This window comes from Sciurus carolinensis, chromosome 6 (genome assembly GCF_902686445.1).
Source record: "Sciurus carolinensis chromosome 6, mSciCar1.2, whole genome shotgun sequence".
NCBI lineage: Eukaryota > Metazoa > Chordata > Mammalia > Rodentia > Sciuridae > Sciurus > Sciurus carolinensis.
Genome location: NC_062218.1, coordinates 86,847,293 through 86,863,364, shown reverse-complemented (window position 1 = coordinate 86,863,364; position 16,072 = coordinate 86,847,293). Strand labels below are relative to the sequence as shown.

At 34.6% G+C, this 16,072-nt stretch overlaps 1 protein-coding gene across 16 annotated transcripts in view; it reads right to left on the bottom strand.

Moving 5' to 3' along the window:
• Positions 1 to 1,938, bottom strand: part of Ppip5k2 (diphosphoinositol pentakisphosphate kinase 2) — an 89,218-nt gene extending 87,280 nt beyond the window's left edge. For 15 of the 16 annotated variants that reach the window (XM_047555193.1, XM_047555191.1, XM_047555195.1 and 12 more), the window contains exon 1: positions 1,720 to 1,938. The gene's annotated coding sequence lies outside the window, so the exon portion shown is untranslated. Of the gene's footprint in view, positions 1 to 1,651 lie in introns of all 16 variants that reach the window. The other variant, XM_047555192.1, reaches the window with a different exon arrangement.
• Positions 1,939 to 16,072: the final 14,134 nt, after the last annotated feature.

Below are 16,072 nucleotides of genomic sequence, written 5' to 3'. Positions count from 1 at the left end.
AACAATCATGTGCCCACCATTAAACTCAACAATGACCAATGTTTTTCCAAATTTACTTGTAACTTATGTAACCACATAACTATATACATATTTTTTTCTGCACCATTTGAAAGTAAGCTGTAGGCATCAACACACATTATCTCAAAATACACTGGCATTCATCTCCAAACATAATTGCATCTTTCTACTTAATCACAATACCATTTCCACCCCAGAAAATTACTAAATGGTTCTAAAACATTGTCTATATGTAGTTGCCTGGTATCTTTTGGAGAACAAGGACCTCAACTATATATTTTCAGCACTTAACTTGGTGTAAAGCAATTATTTGGGTGATTGATTAATAAATGTTCTAGGGTTGGGGATGTTGCTCAGAGGTAGAGTGCTTTCTAGCATGCACAAGGCCCTAGGTTCAATTCCTAGCACACACAAAAAAATTCTATCAATTGTTCAGTTTAATATACCCTCACAGCTACTCTGTAAATCATATGAGTTTAAAACTTAATAGAAAGCTTTGATTTTACACCCATAAACTTCCTGCACACCAATTAAGCACTAGTTTCAAATAAGGCTGTGCTATAGTATTTGGGATTTCGAACTACTTAATCACAATACTGATACACCATAAACATAGAAATCATGTCTGTCACTTGTCAGACACAAGTAGGAACACACAATTTTATTTTAAATGAATGAATACTTTTAGTCACTAAAAATGTTGGTGAAAAAATTGGAATTGTGTAAGAATAATGATAAGGCAGTAGAATGCAGATTTTGGACCCAGAGAGATTTAGTTTCTAATACAGATTCAAATGTTTACTTGCAGCAAAAGTTTATTGGGGCGAGTTACTTGACCTCTGTAAGCCTCAATTTCTACCTTTATAAAATGGGGGTAATGATCTAATATGCCTCTAAGAAATTTTGAGAGGAGTGACCTGTGTAAAGCACTTGGCACAGTGCTCATTAATGGAAACTATCTTCGTTATTTTATCCATCTGAAACAAAAACTATATATTTCACTGAGGAATTTATAGTAGCAAAACAAAATTCCAACCCAGTACAGGGCGAGGATGCTAGTTGCTAAAGTCAGCCATGCTTCTTACTTCTATAGCTAAACCAGGATAACTACTAACCACAGGACTCCGAGGTTGTAATCTCCCAGGAAATTGCCCAGAATCTCGTGAGTGAGATCCAAAGGTCACTTCCCACAAACTAGGATGCAAGTCTCCAATCGATTAGGTGCAGCAGTGAACTGCAGCCTCCGACCTTAACAGAAAACTGCAACGACGCAAAAGGCTTTTGTTCTTTCAAAGTGGGCGTGGAGACGACGACGAGCAGAGGAACAAAGACTAAGGAATGAAAATCAAAATAGCCTACTCAACCCACAGCTGTCCCCAAACTCCTTGGTGGAACTAGTGGCAGCTAGGGGAAGTTCCGCAGTTCCCTAACTTAGCTGCTATTTGTGGCGTTTCAAACCCAAGAAACGAAAAAGGAAAGCAATGGAGGAGAAGGAAGGGAAATTTGAGACGTGAAGGGTCAGTGAAGGCTGTACTGTCACTCCCCGCCCGCGATGCCATTAGGTCAATACATGCTCCTCCAAGGAGCGCATGTCTAGGGTCCGAAAAGCAGAGGAGACAAACCAAATGCCTACCAGCGGCAGCAACCATCTGGAGATCAGGTTCTGTATCTCCTGTTCTCCATCGATCTTGGGGCCCTCACCTGATACGGATGCGGTCGTCAGGCGAGCTACTGGAAATGGCCCAGCACATCCAGGTTTCGGTTTCTTCACCCTTTAATTCCGGGGACAAAGGTGAGTGAGTATTGGTCCTGGGACTGCAGCTGTACGTGCGCACGTGGGTCTTCTTCCTTCAGTAGCAGATTAAGGGACCTCAGGCACTAGTACACCTCATGAATCCCGGGCACGCCTCTTCTTCACCCGCCTAGGGTCTCACACAGAAATTTGACCGGGCGGAACAATTTCCGGCGAGAGCCCAACGATTCGCCCTAATCTTTCTGGCTGAGGTTCCACAGGCTCAGGAAGGACCGACAGGGATATTTCCGCCTCCGGTAGCACCAGATAAGTCGCGAGAGGAGGCTTAAATACAGTCGTTTGCATTTAGGACCACTTCGGTGAGTGGTCGTTCTGATGTGCTTCGCCATACGTACTGTCTTTTATTTTATGTTTTAAAGTAAAGTATAACCTGACAATAATTTCAAAACCATTTTCTTCGACTGAAGGCTGAAGATTTTGCGCAGGCGCCGTTGGGGCGGGAGGGCCCTGAACGTTGCGACGTCCCACCCCGGCAGGCTAGAAAAGGGGCGAATACTGTTGTCGGGCCCTGGGAGGTGACAACTAGGTGGGATTGAGTTTTACTCAACTGTCGTTTTCCTGCTTGTGCGTAGTTTATCTGAAAAGTCAGTTAACAAGCCATCAAAATGTTGGGGAATACTTCTGCACAGTTGAAGTAGTGGTTGAGATTCCGAGGGAAGGAGTGAATTCGAAGGTCGGCTGCGGCTCTAGACTGACGTTAGGGCTTTCTGATCCATACTTTTATCATAGTTGTGATTTAATCTGAAACGTTACCCCAAATTAAAAACTTCTGTGACGGGGAGAAAAGTGAGCTTAAGACAGAATCTTATCACGTAGTTTTAAGGAAAAGTATACATTTTATATCACTGTGGGCTTTCCCCTACGTGTGCATTTCTGAACCAGAGTGGAGAAATAATTTTCAAATGGAAATGAATTTATCTTCATGTGTGTGTATATGGAGTTAAGGGCTTCTGTTGTTGTTAAGCGAATTTGTACGCAGAGGTGAAACAGATTATAGAGAAGTATCTGGTGTATTGATTTTCCAGTCTTTAACATTGCATAAAATTGTACTGGTCCATTTTTTCAACGATTAAAATAGAATAATTAAAAAATCAGAACACAAATCCATAGTTTTCGTGTTATTGAGACAAAGATTTTACTTTAAGTTGAAATGCATGCATATTACTACCTTTTAGAGGCTAAGGTTACCAGCTTGAGGGTTTTTACCCTTGAGGAAACACAAATCCTTATTTGAAGTGATACTTAACTGCCTTACTTTATTGGACACACAAGATAAAATTATCAAAGGAATTAAGCAACAAATAATCACAAAGGTATTTGTTCATTTTAACCCAATATGATCCCGACATTTTGCAAAAACAGAAGTTGTGATCAGCCTCCTTAACTACTTTTTCCAATTCATAAATTCTTGAAAATATAAGCATATCCAAAAATGGGCTAAAATAATCTTCATTTATGTAATTCAAACCTTTTAATTTTTCTTTGTAAATGATACTTTTGCTTAATATCTGTGTATAGAAATTTTTTTTGTTTGTCCTGAATGTTGCAGCTTAAAACCATTCTTCTCATAATAACTACTTCTTAAATGGTTGATTTCTGGGGACCAGGTGATGAATAGGAAGAATTTCTGTTCTTTAAATTATTCCCTATCAATTCCACTTTTAACCATCTATTTAAAAAGACTATGCTTTTTATGAACTGATTTTTCTTTCTTAGGCATTTTCTGATTTTCCTCATCTGTCTCTACCTTCAGAACAGCATTAAACCATAAAGTCATTAGAGCTGAGTACAGTGGAGCACACCTGAAATCCCAGCTACTCAGGAGGTTGTGGTAGGAGGGTCGCAAGATAGAGGTCAGCCGGTGCAATTTAGCAAGACCCTCTCTCAAAAAATAAAAGACTGGGGATGTGACTTAGTGGTAGTGTGTCCCTGGGTTCAATCCCCATTACTGTAAAAATATGTAAATAAATAAATAGTCACTTTAAAGGATATGCCTCCTGAATCTTCTGGGTTTTACTATTAGCTGTATGACATTATAAATAAGCATTGCTCTAAAATATTAATCACCATGAATGAAAGAACATAGATTTTAAAATCTTTTTCCTTATAAAGATTTTGAGAAAAGAAGGTGTTCTCTTCCTTTAAACAACCTGATGTGAATAATATTTGAATATAGCGATAATTACTTATTGCTTTAGTATTTGCAAAGGATGTGTCAAATTCATTATCTCATTAATCTTCATTATTGTGGGGGAAAAAAAGGGACAGTCGTTATGTCTCCCCCCCTCCAAACATGGGTACTGAGGCTTAGGTAAATATCAAACACCTGAAATTCTTACTCCATGCCTTCAGAGGCACACCTTTCTTGTAGTTCCATATATGTATTCTTACCAACAGTACTCTGCATTTTTAGTATGTCAGGGTTTTTTTTTTTCTGTTGCTTATATAGTGGTATTGTATTGTGTTTTCTTTTAGTTGGATTTTTATTGTCTCATAGTGGTCTAGAGTACTTTTCATTTGTTTATTTAACCATATCTCTGGTGAACTGTCTATTCAGATCTTTCGCCCATTTAAAAAATTGGATTTTTCCTTACAAAGTTTCAAGGGTTCTTTTTAAATTTGATAGAAGTTCTTTATCAGAAATGTGTTTTGCAAACATTTTCTCCCAGCTTTGATTTTATTTTCTTAACAATATCTTTAAAAGAACAAAAGTTATAGTTTTTCTTTCATAGATGATGTTCTTTATTTGGTATTTTGGAAGTCATTGCCAGTCCTAAACTCACAAAGATTTTATTTTTTATTCTCTTCTAGAATTGAACTTCTGTAGATTTAGGTTTTATATTTGGATCGATGACCCATTGTAAGTTAATTTTTACATATAGTGCGAGGTATGAGTTGAAGTTCATTTTTTTTCATATAGTTGTTCAGTTGTTCCAGAATTTATTGAAAACATTATACTTTCTTCATCAAATTACTTTGGAACCTTTTCTGAAAATCTGTTTACCATATCTGAGTGGATTTTTCTTGGAGACTATTCTTTTCCATGGATCTACTGCTATCATTTTGCTAGTACAATAGTCTTGCCATACCATCACCTGGTCCCCAGAAACCAAGTCTTGAAATAATGTAAAGTTCTTTGTGTTTACTTTTCAAAGTTGTTTTAACTATTCTAAGTCCCATGTCAATTTGAGAATTGCCTTTTCTGTTTCTACAAAAGAGCTTTCTGGGTTTCTGATTTGGATTGCATTGAATCTTTAATCAGTTTGGGGAAAATTTGTATCTTTGTGAAGTTATCCGGCCTTTTCTCCTTGTTAGGGTGGGAGTGACTTTACGTCTTTCTACATTGTAGACAGAAGCCTCTGTGGGAATTTTTAAATGATATTTCAGAAAAAGACAATTTACTTTCTTTGTGTTAATCACTATAATATCCTTATGGGAAGAGATCTTAAGGCTAATCCCTTTATTTGTAAAATGAATGTCATCCCTTACTGCTCTCTCAGGAACATCATACTGTCTATCACTAATTTTTTCTCTTCTTACATTTTTTTTTTTGGCAGGTTGGGGGCAGGTACCAGGTATTGAACTCAAGGGCACTCCACCACTGATTCACACCCCCAGCCCTATTTTGTATTTTATTTAGAGACAGGGTCTCAATGAGTTGTTTAGCACCTCTTTTGCTGAGGCTGGCTTTGGACTCGGAGATCCTCCTGCCTCAGCCCCCTGAGCCACTGGGTTTACAGATGTGGGCCGCTGTACCCAGTTCCTCTCCTAATGGTCTTTCTCTAGAAGCCGTTCTCTTTAGAAAAACTGTTTGGGTTGTTCCCTTCTTGCAAGCAAAACAATCTTTAATTTTTTAAAATTTTAGTAATTTGAAATTTACCAGGGTAACCATTTTTAAGTGTACCGTTAACTAGCATTGTCCTTTAATATTGTGTTGCTCTGATCTCCATCCATCTCCAGAATTCTTTGCATCTTATATAAATGAAACTGTATCCATTAGACAATAATTTCCTTCCTTCCTGCTCCCTATCCTCAGTCTCTGGGTACCACCATTATAATTTCTGTCTCTATGAATTTGACAGTCTATATTTGTCTTTTTGGGACCTTTTAAATTTCACTTAGCATAATATCCTCAAGACTTTTTCCTGTGGCCCATGAGGGTCAAAAGGATATATATCTTGTTCACAATCATATCTTCATTGTTGAGTTTAGCACATAGCAGGTGTTCAGTATTATTTTAGACCTATGAATGAACCTTGTCTCTTTATCTATCAATAACTGTTTTCATGACTCCTTCCCTTCATAACTAGGAGCAAACTTGCTAAGTTCACTTTCTCAATTTCCAATCCTTATTGCAATTTGTTTTCCATCTGTCCTTCTGTACTATTATTGCCAAAACAACTGGATACATTTTAGTCCTAGATCACTTAATGTCTTCTAAGAGGAGAGAAGGCTATATATATCTCCTAGGTATGAGTCCTTTGTTATATATATTTATTAAATACATCTTTTTCCAGTCTCCTGACTTGTCTTTTTGCTTTCTTAATAATATCTTTTGATGAACAGATGTTTTGATTTTAATGAAATCCTAGTGTAATTTTTTTTTCTTTTTTGTGTCCTATTTAAGAAATCTTTGCTTATTCTAAGGATTTTAAGATCTTTTCCTATGTTTTCTCCCAGAAGCTTTTTTGTTTACTCTCATATTTAGGAAAGATTATGATTTATCTGGAATTAGCTTTTAAGGAAAATGTGAGGCAGCTGGTTAATGGTTTTATGTTCCTGTACTGTTACAAAATTATTCCAGTGTCACTAAAAAGACTGCATCTTCCCCCATTATATTAAATATTTTGTTGTAAACTAATTGATTTTACATGTATGGATCTAATTCTGCATTCCCTGATCTGTTTCAATGGTCCATTCATCTATTTTCACAGTAGTCCTACAATGTCTTTTTTTAACTTATTTTTATGGAAGGTCTTAAAATCTGATCCATTCATTTTTAGTGTGTTTCAGAAGCTGAAATCTGCTACATTGTTTGATTTGGGGGTACAACAATCTTTTATAAAATGAAATAATTATATACTTACATGAAAGTGAATTAAACATAGAACCAACTGATTGATAGTACTTTGTAGAAAACTGACCTGTTTTTTAGATGTTAATGGGACTATGTAAGCATTACAGAAATTTTACTTTTAAGCAGCTTATACTTCATGTTAACCTAAGATTAAGGGATGTTAGATTTGCATTGGTATTGTCTCTGGAAGTTGTACATAGACCAGAAAAGTGTAATTAGATGTTCAAAGAGCTGTATCATAGGGAAGAGACTTATACAACTTAAGCTGTGGTTCATAGGCATAGTCTGTGTTCTGCTTTGTTCCAACATTCTCTTTATAGTAATATATTCTTTGTTTCATCCCTAGATCCTCCAATGGTCAGAAAATATCTATATTCTTTTTAAAATTTTGAAATTAAAATCATTTGTGTCAGAGTTGTAGCAGGAAACTAAAGATGTATTCTCCTGTGATTTCAAAGAAAATTTAATGAAACTCTTTTTTTCAGAGGTATGGATAGGGACAAAGAAACCTGGAGCTTAAAAGCAGCAAAAAATAGTTACCTCTTGTAGGACTGAAGTGTCAAGGAGAAGAAATGATTTTGACTTCCAGTGAGAATTAGAGACAAGGAGTACAGGCTCCCTGATGGGTACTCTTTGTAAAGGGTTGCAACTTTATCTAAGAAAAGAGCCTGTAAATAAATATTCTGACCGCTTTCTTCTCCTGCATTCTGATTTGCCTTGCTACTATCTCCCACTGACACTTCCAATCAGAAAATGATAAATGCAGCATGTGAGGTTCAGTTTCCTAGGGCACAGCAAACAGGAGAGAAAGGCCAAAAGTGGATATGGAGGATCGAGCATGGTAGCAAACAGAATAACATAGACTAGTTCCTTTTAACTGAAAATATGAAATAAAAGCTTTTTTTCTTTTTAGAAGGTTCACTGTTACCTGTAGTCTATAATAGAAAAGAGTTTGGTTTTGTTTTTGCCAGTATAGCCAGATTTTTCTTTATATAATATTGATAAAATACATATAGGGCCACAACTCATTTTTGTTCAAGATAAATAGTTTACATGTAGATCAGAAGAATGCATGAGATTTGGCTGCTAAATATCTTCTGTGTCATGTATCATTAGAACATTTACAAAATATATTTAACATATGATTTGAACATGAGGGGGTTTTGCATTTTGCAATTATCATGAATATATTTAGAAGTAATATAAAATTACATTTCTCTCCTTATAATCTATTATTTGAATGTCACATAACAGGACCAACCTATGTGAGTAACGTTTTCATTGTTGCCACTTAGAGAACTAACCAAACCTTCCAAAGTATATTTGTTCATTTTTTCCCCCAGTATGTAGAAAATGTTCAGCATTTCTTATCACACAAAAAGACAAGATAATTTTTCATGATTTATCTCAAAAATAGCTTTTGAATATTTTTGTTCACATACATCATCACTCTATTCCTTTTCTGTACTGCAATTGTCTCCCTCCCAGAAATATTTTGGGAATGCTGAATTCATATGCAGAAATGTGCCAGAAGCCTGAACTAAAATAGCAACTGAATTAGCTTATTATTTAAGTAATATTTTTAATTACCTTTTACCTAGGTTCACGATGGTCCGTAGTGGAAAAAATGGTGACCTTCATCTTAAACAGATTGCATATTACAAGCGAACTGGTGAATATCATTCAACTACACTACCAAGTGAGAGAAGTGGCATTAGAAGAGCAGCAAAAAAATTTGTCTTCAAAGGTGAAATTAACGTCCAAGTTTTGAATATAAGTTATAGATTCTTTTCCACATGTGTTTTTTGTGGATTCCTGATAATTTCTGTGGTAATTTGTTGTTGCTAAACAATTATCAATTAAGATGATGACAGTCAAAAGCAAAATCACACTGAAACTAACTGAAGGCAAGTAAGCATAAGAAGGGCCTTCCAAATTATAAACAGAGATACCATGAAAAATTGAATAAAACCTAGATAAAAGCCTGTGTGGGAGTTAACTGATTTCTCCCTCCTTTGTACTTCAGTAGTTCCTACTTAGATGGTACATTTTTAAGCACTTATGCCACTGTCAATGAGGAACTTATTTGATGTTTAATATGAAATGACTAACAAAGATAACTAGTTTGTTTACTAAGGAAGAAATGGAAGAAATTAATTATATTCACTTCTGTGGTCCACCTACTGCTATAAAATATTATCAGAATTATATTTATTTTTGGATCCTGAATTCCCTTGAATAGATTAAATGTTTGAAAGGCAGTCCGATATTTATCTTGAAAGGTCATGATAATTTTTTGATAATTTTTCCCTTTTCCCCCCCTCCTCCAAAGAGGAAGAGAAGTTTGGGATGAATAATAGCTAACAAGTACAGTCACCCAGTAGCTAAATGAATGTCAGTGCTTTAGTTTCATTGTTTTGCCCATAGGTACTTTCAGCTTTTCCCAAAGCATGTCAGGAAAATTTTAATAAATAATTGCCTGTTCTTGTCTCCTGTATATACTCCTATCAATAACTCCATATGCCTAAGGAAAGCAGACCCATTACCTCTTAGAACCTTTAAAGTGAGGATTCATTTATTCATTTATTTAATCATTTATTCATTCATTTATTAATTTAATACTGGGTTCAATCCTCAGTACCAAAAAAAAAAAAAAAAAGGGAAAGAGAAAAAAATAATGCAACTAGCTCAGTGCAGTGGTACAACCCTGTAATTCTAGCCACTGGCAAGTTAAAGTTTGAGTCCATCCTAAGCAATTTAGTCAGTTCCTGTCTCAAAAAAATAAAAAAAGTCCTGGAGGTTGCTCAGTGGTAGGGTACCCTGGGTTCCATCCTCAGTAATGCAGGAAAAAAAAACAACTTAAAGATTTAGCTTTTTCCTCTCCATCATCCCTACCTTCTATTCAAATATAGAAAAAGCAGAGAGGGGTGATTACTTACAAAACTGCAGTTATGTAACTGCAATATTTTAGAAAATTCTGTTCCAGGAAGTTGCTTTTCTGTATATAATCATTTGCTAATTTATGCCATTTTTAGGAGGCATCTGCACATATTTTTCCTAGTTTGAGTTCTCCCATAGATAATTTCATACTGTCACAGTTATCACATGCTTTGGTAAATAAGCTAGTTCTGCTTGTATTCATAACTACAGAATTAAAGCAGCTAGGGCTCTTCCTAGATATCTAATATGTGTAACAACTAAGGACTTTTCAGATTGTATGGTAGCATCATTAAAAATAAACATTGTTTTAAGTGGAGAAAGATTTTGTAAATTCAGTACCCCTATAGTTTGAAGATAAGGCTATGATTATCTATACTATGTAAATTTCCTTAAAAGTACAGTTTTATCTTTTTGGTATCATTTATTCTAGAAAAAAAGCTGTTTTATGTTGGAAAAGACAGGAAACAAAATCGTTTGGTAATTGTTTCAGAAGAGGAAAAAAAGAAAGTTCTAAGAGAATGCCATGAAAATGACACTGGAGCTCATCATGGCATATCCAGAACCCTCACTTTAGTGGAATCCAATTACTACTGGACTTCTGTGACCAATGATGTCAAACAGTGGGTATGGCTTTATGTATTTAGAATATTTTGAGTAATGTCTTTTTAATAAACATGCAAAATTCATTGTTGCTCCAGATTTATTCTGGGTAACATTTCTCATTAAGACTTTTTGTATGGGAGTTTATGTACAAAAAAATTATTAATTAAAGAGTTTTATTTCCCTTCACAATTCTTTTAAATCACTAAACTATAATTTGAACTGAAATCAAAGTATTGTTTAAACATTTGAAAATGCCATATTTGTATAGATGATTTAGAACCAGATTTTCATCACCGAACTTCTTTGTGTAGACAGAATTTAAATGGGACTGAAAGTCCTTTGATTAAATCCTTACATTTTTAATGCCAGTCATATTTTCTGTATGTTTGAGAATATTTTCATAAATTAGACCCAGTTTCTGCTCTTAGCTTTTGTTTCTATTCCAACTTGAGGTAGAAAGTGTCCAACATGGCTGAAACTCCAAACCAAATTAAAGCCAAATCAAATCGTGAACCTGCCATCTATTTTATAATCATGCAGTGAAATCTGGGTTACTGAACATTTATCATTTGAGAATGGATATGATCTTTTGAAATAATCGGAGGTTATTTGTGATTAAATCTGGTGAATAAGTGAAATTTTGATCAAAAGTAACTATGACTATACTGTAGTAAGATCATTTTTTAAAATTTTCTTAAGAAGTAGGTTTGAAATTGGTTTCCAAACTAAAATTGTAGAAGTATATTGAAAAATGGCACCATCCATAAATTGATCATTGATCTTTTCTCACCTCACTTAACTAAAACATGGGCTTTGTTTTTATTCACTGAACCCCCTTTTTTTGTCCACAAGGACCTAGAGAAATTTCTGGCATCTATATATGTTGTTTTATTGAAATTATATTTCAACAAATATTCTTGGAATAGATGAATGAATGAACATCTTAAGAGTGATAACTTTAGTAACATCTTTTGCATATAGAAACTATCACATATTTAAAATCATAGAAAATGAATCATCATACAGTTTCCCATCAATATGTACAATTTTGTCAATAAAAAAGTAAAATAATAGAAAAACTTACTTTAAGATCTATTAGTTTAATAAATATTTATTGAATGTGAATCAGAATTATGTTCCACATGAATAAAACCCTAAAAGATGGTCATTTGATAGACGTAGCAATTAATATTTGCTTATTGTTCTCAGTGAAAGGTTTAATTTAGTTTGCTATTCTTAGTCCAACCATTCATCTTTCAAGATGCAAAATACCTTTTAACCATTTCAAAATTATGGTTTATAAGATTGATTTTATATGATCTAAACTATATTAACATTTGTCTTTATTTTCTTTATTGTTTTACTCTTTGTAGGTATATGCTTGTCAGCATTGCCAAGTGGCAAAAAATACAGTTATTCTAGCACCTAAACAACACCTTCTCAAGGTGGAGAATCCATGGAGCATAGTTACTGTTGACCTCATGGGACCTTTTCATACAAGCAACAGAAGTCATGTATATGCTATAATCATGACAGATTTGTTTACAAAATGGGTTATGATTTTGCCTCTATGTGATGTTTCAACATCAGAAATTTCTAAAGCTATCATCAATATATTTTTCTTATATGGGCCTCCTCAGAAAATAATAATGGACCAAAGAGATGAATTCATTCAACAGGTAAGATGGATGAACTACTTAGGTTTGAGGGCATATTCTTACTGCCCTTCAGTGGCTATCACACAGTGCGCTGTGCATTATAGAGTACTTAATAAGTTCTGATAAATTGCTATAGTACAAGTGTAGTTGTACTGGAAATTAGGAGACTAGAATTTTAGTACTTATTGTGCCACTAGGTATTTGTAAACCTATTTTTGGGAATCATCAAACTGAAATGAGAAAGTTGGACCAAATAATCTTTGCTTCTAGCCCATGAAAGTAGAAGAGATTATGGAGAAAAGGAAGGGGGTTAAGGGGTAGGGAGAAGGGACAGGAAAAAGGAGAAATTACAGAATTAAATTAACCAAATAATGCTATATATTTATATGAACATACCACAGTGAATTACACCTTCACATGTATCTATAAAGTACCAATCAAAAAAAAAAAAAAAAAAAAAAAAAGAGGGCAAACCAATAAGTAGAGGAAGGGGAGCAGGGGGAAAAGAAGCAAATTATGTTCCATACATGTATGATTATGTTAGAACGAACCTTACTATTATATATAAGTAGAATACACCAATAAAAACATAAAGATTTATAATCGACAGGTAAAGGGGGACTTGACTAGGTGGAACATCTTATACATGAATGAGAGTATTCAATATTGAAAGCTATTTTTCCCTTTGTCCTGGTCTCTTACCTAAAGTTCATCTGAAAGGATAAGCAGGCAAGAACATACATGAAAAGTCCAAAAGAGAAATGTAATACTATTAAACTTAAGGTCTATTTTAAATTTTTATAATTAAACCAGGTATGGTGGTGCACACCAGTAGTCCTGGCTACTTGGAAGACTGAGTTGGGAGGATCACTTGAGCCCAAGTGTTCCAGATGGACCTGAGCAACATAACAAGACTCTGTCTTACAAATAAAAAAAGAAAGAAAAAAAAAGTATTAAATTTCATAAGTGACAGGTTACTTTATAAGAATAATCAGAATTAGCTAGACTTTCTTAGTTCACAGTACCTATGATGTCTCAGTCCAAAAGAAATACCTAAAGTTGTATTTACTAAGAGTTAGGGTTTGTGTGTGCATCCCTAAGACTGGTCCCATATTCTACTAGGTACTATCCTCATGATTCACTAGGAGGACACAGCAAATAGGCATATTCATGGCTGATGTTTATTCAGAGGAAGGCTATAAAGCAAAATCAGCAAAGAGGAAAGGTATATGGGGAGAAGTCAGAGAAATACAAGAAATAGTAGCTTGTATAAACTCCTAAGATCTCTCCCAGTGGAGTTACACAGGATGTGTTTATTTTCCTGCAGCAGTGAATTGTGATGAGGCATGTGGAATATTGCCTATATGGGAAAGAAACTCTTTAGAGACTCAGTGCCTAGAGCTTTTCTTGGGGCCTCTTCTCATAGGCACCCTCTGCCTGACATATAACAAAATTGCAAACTCTCAGAAGGAAAAATGTTTAGCAAAGCCACATGATTTGTATAAACTGTTCAGGCATACTTAGCCACCCTTATCAAAAAATGGTTAGAACTTTTGGTGAGAACCAGAGTCCAAGATCTAGGCATTAGCCAAGGGCCAACCTTGTAAAGAGGATTTTCTTTTTTTTTTTTTTTTTTTCCTTTTCTTTTCTTTCTTTCTTTTTTTGGTATTAGGGAATGAATCTAGGTTCTCTTAAAAACAGCGTCTCGGGCTAGGGAGATAGCTCAGTCAGTAGAGTGCTTGTTGCAAGCACAAGTCCCTGGGTTCGATCCCCAGCACCGCAAAAAAAAAAAAAAAAAAAAAAAAAGTATCTCAGTTACTTAGGACCTTGCTAAGTTGCTGATGCTGGCTTTGAAATCTCCATCCTCCTGCCTCAGCCTCCTGAGCCACTAGTGTGTATTACCACTATTGTGTTACAGTGTGTGATACCACACCCATCATAAGGAGGACTTTCAAAGGATAGGAGTCTCAGATTTTCCACGTTAACTCACTTCTGCACAGGTCTATACAGATAACTTAATAAGCATTTACATCCTAACTCAGTATCCATTTTAAAATATAACACCTGTAGCCAGGGTAATAGATCAGTGGCAGAACATATGTTTAGCATACACAAGGTCCTGGGTTTAATTCTTAGCACTAAAATAATAATGAAAATAAAATTGTGTGTGTGTGTGTGTGTATGTATATATATATATATATATATATATATATATATATATATAAAATCACAAATTGAAAGCATTTTTATTTTATTCTTAAATAATCAATTTTTGCTAGTAGTTTTTATGTACTTATTGTCCATTACCTAATGGAAGTCAGGCAATGAGGGGCACACTTCTAATCCCAGCTACTTGAGAGGTTAAGGTGGGAGGATCAAGAGTTTGAACCCAGCCTGAATAACATAGCAAGATCCTTTCTCAAAAAAAGAAAACAAAAAAAGCCAAAGAAATTCACTAATGATAATATAAAAGCCATTATGATTAGCCAGCAGTTTTTCCAACCATGCTTAAAGTCATGTAACTTTAACATTTTACTAAAGATAATAAATGTTTATAAGTCTTTTTGTGAGGTTTCTTTATGACAAAATAGAAAAAGTCACACATGATTGGGAAAACTTGTACTTTCTGCTGTGTTTAAATTGAAATATTTCTCAGAAGTATAGTGGTGAAAAAGTAAAATATTCTTTTGTCAGCAAATGCAGAAAACACTGCTAGAGTGTTGAAGTAAGTTTAGAACAATACACAACATGGGAGATTTATTAGACATTTGAGTAAAAATTCAGATGTTTCTAACATATCTCAGCATAGAGTATTGCTTAAGTTGTTTCAATAAAAGACAACCTTTTTAAACCTCTGAAGGAAGAGAATAAGCCTTTTTAAAATTTGTTCTTTTTAAATATACATGACAGTACATTTTAAAATATACATATATGTAGTATAACTTTTTCTAATTAGGATCCCATTCTTTGGGTGTATGTGATGTGAGGTTACACTAGTCATGTGAGAAAAAACCTTTCAATGGAAAGATTTCTTTAATTTTTAAAAAAGTGTCATAGAAAACCAAAATTATAATGACTGATAGTATATCTGGTTAGATGGTTGAGGTAAAAGGTTGATGGGATAAGGATGTCAAGATAGCATTTCAGAAGTGTATTCACTGGATCATTTCCAGGCAACCTTTTGAAATAAAGGGATTGAAGCCTTTTCCATGGGTCATTTAAAACCACAGATCAAGTCCTCAGACTGAAACTGACTCCAGTAACACCTATTCTCTGAGATTTCTAATTACTTTTTAATTAAAAGGAGGAAATTAGTAGATAAATACTGAAATATATCAGCAAGGAATTGTGTTCAGTGGCAAGTAACAGAGAATCCCTCTTCCTTCTCCAATATATAAATTGCAAGAAGAGTTTGTTTTGTACTCAGGATATACAAGAATAGAATGATAGCTGTGAGCATCATTGGGAACCCATGCTGCTAGCTTTCTGTTCTTCCATCTTTGGGGAGTGACTCTCAATTTTAGGCACAAAATATGCCAGAGTGCAGATCACAATGTCTACATTTCAGTCAGAGGACAGTGAGCAAAAACAAACAAACAAAAAAAACCCCTAATACTAGCTGAGTTTATGCAATAAATTTAACATATCTTTTTCTGCCAGAATTGTATTTCACAAGCACTCCTACCTTATAGGGAACTTGGGAAATATAATTGTTTTTGTTAACTTTACAATTTTAGTTATTCTGATAATACTTGTCTGAACTATTTTAAAAGACAAATTTATTAGCCAAAGGTTAACTCATTTAAAAATAAGGGGAAATGGGCTGGGGTTGTAGCTCAGTGGTAAGGTGCTTGCCTAGCATGTGTGAGGCACTGGGTTCCATCCTTAGCCCCACATAAAAATAAATAAATAAAATAAAGGTACTGAGTCTATTAAAAAAAAAAAAAAAACCAAGGGGGACGA